Source organism: Macrobrachium nipponense, chromosome 14, assembly GCF_015104395.2.
Source record: "Macrobrachium nipponense isolate FS-2020 chromosome 14, ASM1510439v2, whole genome shotgun sequence".
Lineage (NCBI taxonomy): Eukaryota > Metazoa > Arthropoda > Malacostraca > Decapoda > Palaemonidae > Macrobrachium > Macrobrachium nipponense.
The window spans coordinates 6277001-6281706 of NC_087207.1; positions in this window are offsets into that span (position 1 = coordinate 6277001).

A 4706-nucleotide genomic window follows, 5' to 3' on the forward strand; every position below is an offset into this window, starting at 1 on the left:
ACCTTGTGGCCCCCCCGCCCCGCCTGCCTGCACCAGGCCTGCCGGCAGGCCTTGTGGCCCGCCCGCCTGACTGCACCAGCCTGCCCGGGCGGACTTGTGGCCCGCCCTGCCTGCCTGCACCAGCCTGCCGGGCAGGCCTTTGTGGGGCCCGCTCGCCTGCCTGCACCAGGCCTGCCGGGCGGACCCCCTTGTGGCCCGCCGCCCTGCCTGCACCAGGCCTGCCGCGGGGCAGGCCTTGTGGCCCCCGCTCGCTGCCTGCATCAGGCCTGCTGGGTGGACCTTGTGGCCCGCCCGCCCTGCCTGCACCAGGCCTGCTGGGCAGACCTTGTGGCCCGCCCACGCCCCCTGCCTGCACCAGGCCTGCTGGGCAGACCTTGTGGCCCGCCCCGCCTGCCTGCACCAGGCCTGCGGCAGACCTTGGGCCCGCCCACCTGCCTGCACCAGGCCTGCTGGGCAGGCCTTGGTGGCCCGCCCGCCTGCTGCACCAGGCCCTGCTGGGCAAAGACCTTGTGGCCCGCCCACCTGCCTGCACCGCCTGCTGGGCAGGCCTTGTGGCCCGCCGCCTGTCCTGCACCGGCCTGCTGGGCAGGACTTGTGGCCCGCCCCCGCCCTTTGTTCATTAGCGCCTCGCAACACTAGTTGCATCAGTTTCAGAAAAGGCACTTCGAGAAGAGTTAATAAACTCAGTACATTGACTTGTCGAACTAAGCATTTTTATCTCACGCCATCCCCAGAAATCATTCATCAGGTACTCTCGGGGTAGACCTTGTGTCCCGCCCCCGGCCTGCCCGCATCAGGCCTGCTTGGCAGACCTTGTGGCCCGCCTGCCTGCCTGCACCAGGCCTGCTGGGCAGACCCTTGTGGCCCGCCTGCCTGCCTGCACCAGGCTACTGGGTGGGCAGACCTTGTGGCCCGCCTGCCTGGCCTGCACAGGGCCTGCTGGGGCAGACCTTGTGGCCTGCCTGCCTTGCCTGCACCATGCCTGCTTGGCAGACCTTGTGGCCCCCGCCCTGCCTGCCTGCACCAGGCCTGCTGGGCAGACCTGTGGCCCGCCTGCCTGCCTGCACCAGGCCTACTGGCAGACCTTGTGGCCCGCCTGCCTGCCTGCACCAGGCCTGCTGGGCAGACCTTGTGGCCCGCCTGCCTGCCTGCACCAGGCCTGCTGGGCGGACCTTGTGGTCCCGCCCCGCCTGCCTGCACCAGGCCTGCTGGACGGACCTTGTGGCCCGCCTGCCTGCCTGCAAACCAGGCCTGCTGGGCGGACCTTGTGGCCCGCCTGCCTGCCTGCACCAGGCCCTGCTGGGCGGACCTTGTGGCCCGCCTGCCTGCCTGCACCAGGCCTGCTGGGCGACCTTGTGGCCCGCCTGCCTGCCTGCACAGGCCCTACTGGGCAGACCTTGTAGCCGCCTGCCTGCCTGCACCAATGCCTGCTTGGCAGACTTGTGGCCCGCCTGCCTGCCTGCACCAGGCCGCTGGGCAGACCTTGTGGCCCGCCTGCCTGCCTGCACCAGGCCTACTGGCAGACTTGTGGCCCGCCTGCCTGCCTGCACCAGGCCTGCTGGGCAGACCTTGTGGCCCGCCTGCCTGCCTGCACCAGGCCTACTGGGCGGACCTTGTGGCCCGCCCGCCTGCCTGCCCAGGCCTGCTGGACGGACCTTGTGGGCCCGCCTGCCTGCTGCACCAGGCCTGCTGGGCAGACCTTGTGGCCCGCCTGCCTGCCTGCACCAGCCTGCTGGGCGGACCTTGTGGCCCGCCTGCCTGCCTGCACCAGGCCTGCTTTGGGCCGACCTTGCCCGGCCCGCCTGCCTGCCTGCACCAGGCCTGCTGGGCGGACCTTGTGGCCCCGCCCGCCTGCCCGCACCAGGCCTGCTTGGGCAGACCTTGTGGCCCGCCCGCCCCGTCCACCCGCCTGCCTGCACCAGGCCTGCTGGGCAGACCTTGTGGCCCGCCCGCCTGCCTGCACCAGGCCTGCTGGGCGGACCTTGTGGCCCGCCTGCCTGCCTGCACCAGGCCCTGCTTGGGGCGGACCTTGTGGCCCGCCATGCCTGCCTGCACCAGGCCTGCTGGGCGGACCTTGTGGCCCGCCTGCCTGCCTGCACCCAGGCCTGCTGGGCGGACCTTGTGGCCCCCGCCTGCCTGCCTGCACCAGGCCTGCTGGGCTGACCTTGTGGCCCGCCTGCCTGCCTGTACCAGGCCTGCCTGGGCGGACTTTGTGGCCCACCCGCCTGCCTGCACCAGGCCTGCTGGGCAGACCTTGTGCCAGGCTGCTGGGCAGGGACCTTGTGGCCCGCACCACCTGCTTGCACCAGGCCTGCTGGGCAGACCTTGTGGCCCGCCCCATGCCTGCACCAGGCCTGCTGGGCAGACCTTGTGGCCCGCCCGCCTGCCTGCACCAGGCCTGCTTGGCAGGCCCCTTGTCCCGGCCCGCCCCGCCTGCCAAGCACCACGCCTGCTGGACAGCCTTGTGGCCCGCCCGCCAACCTGCACCAGGCCTGCTTGGCAGGCCTTGGGTTGGCCCGCCCGCCGCCTGCCTGCACCCAGGCCTGCTTGGCAGGCCTTGTGGCCCTCCCGCCTGCCTGCACCAGGCCTGCTGGGGGCAAACCTTGTGGCCGCCCACCAGCCTGCACCGGCCCCTTGTGGCCCGCCCCTCCTGCCTGCACCAGGCTTCTGGGCAGACCTTGTGGCCCGCCGCCTGCCTGCACCAGGCCTGCCGGGCAGACCTTGTGGCCCGCCCGCCTGCCTGCACCAGCCTGCCGGGCAGACCTTGTGGCCCGCCGCCTGCCTGCACCAGGCCTGCCGGGCAGACCTTGTGGCCCGCCCTCCGCCTCCTGCACCAGGCCCTGCCGGGCAGGCCCTTGTGGCCCGCCCGCCTGCTGCACCAGGCCTGCCGGCAGGCCTTGTGGCCCGCCCGCCTGCCTGCACCAGGCCTGCCGGGCAGGCCTTGTGGCCCGCCGCCCCTGCCTGCACCAGCCTGACTGCACCAGGGCCTGCTGGGCAGACCTTGTGGCCTGCCCGCCTGCCTGCAACCAGGCCTGCTGGGGCAGGCCTTGTGGCCCGCCCGCCTGCCTGCACCAGGCCTGCTGGCAGACCTAGTGGCCCGCCCCGCCTGCCTGCACCAGGCCCTGCTGGGCAGACCTTGTGCCCGCCGCCTGCCTGCACCAGGCCTGCTGGGCAGACCTTGTCCGGCCCGCCCCCGCCTGCCTGCACCAGGCCTGCTGGGCAGACCTTGTGGCCCGCCCGCTCTGCCTGCACAGGCCTGCTGGGCAGGCCTTGTGGCCCGCCCCCGCCTGCCTGCACCAGGCCTGCTGGGCAGACTTGTGGCCCGCCCGGTCCACCCTACCTGCCTGCACCAGGCCTGCTGGGCAGACCTTGTGGCCCTCCCGCCTGCCTGCACCAGGCCCTGCTGGGCGACCTTGTGGCCCGCCTGCCTGCCTGCACCAGGCCTGCTGGGGCGGACCTTGTGGCCCGCCTGCCTGCCTGCAACCAGGCCTGCTGGGCGGACCTTGTGGCCCGCCTGCCTGCCTGCACCAGGCCTGCTGGGCGGACCTTGTGGCCCGCCTGCCTGCCTGCACCAGGCCTGCTGGCTGACCTTGTGGCCCGCCTGCCTGCCTGTTACAGGCCTGCTGGGCGGACCTTGTGGCCCACCCGCCTGCCTGCACCAGGCCCTGCTGGGCAGACCTTGTGCCCAGGCCTGCTGGGCAGACCTTGTGGTGGCCCGCCCCCACCTGCCTGCACCAGGCCCTGCTGGGCATACCTTGTGGCCCGCCCCCCCCCCCTCCGGCCTGCACCAGGGCCCTGCTGGGCAGACCTTGTGGCCCGCCCGCCTGCCTGCACCAGGCCTGCTTGGCAGGCCTTTTGGTGGCCCGCCCGCCTGCCAGCACCACGCCGCTGGACAGCCTTTGTGGGCCCGCCCGCCAACCTGCACCAGGCCTGCTTGGCAGCCTTGTGGCCCGCCCGCCTGCCCTGCCATGCACCGGCTGCTTGGCAGGCCTTGTGGCCCTCCCCGCCTGCCTGCACCAGGCCTGCTGGGCAAACCTTGTGGCCCGCCCACCTGCCTGCACCAGGCCTTTTGTGGCCCGCCCGCCTGCCCTGCACCAGGGCTTCTGGGCAGACCTTGTGGCCAGCCCGCCTGCCTGCACCAGGCCTGCCGGGCAGACTTGTGGCTTCCGCCCCTGCCTGCACCAGGCCTGCCGGGCAGACCTTGTGGCCCGCCCCGCCTGCCTGCACCAGGCCTGCCGGGCAGGACCTTGTGGCCCGCCCGCCTGCCTGCACCAGGCCTGCCGGGCAGGCCTTGTGGCCCGCCCGCATGCTGCACCAGGCCTGCCGGGCAGGCCCCTTGTGGCCCGCCGCCTGCCTGCACCAGCCTGCCGGGCAGGCCTTGTGGCCCGCCCGCCTGCCTGCACCAGGCCTGACTGCACCAGGCCTGCTGGGCAGACCACTTGTGGCCGCCCGCCCCCTGCTGCACCAGGCCTGCTGGGCAGGCCTTGTGGCCCCCCGCCCCGCCTGCCTGCACCAGCCTGCTGGCAGACCTAGTGGCCCGCCCGCCTGCCTGCACCAGCCTGCTGGGCAGACCTTGTGGCCCGCCCGCCTGCCTGCACCAGGCCTGCTGGGCAGACCTTGTGGCCCTCCCGGCCGCCTGCCCACCAGCCTGCTGGGCAGACCCTTTGTGGCCCGCCCGCCTGCCTGCACCAGGCCTGCTGGGCGGC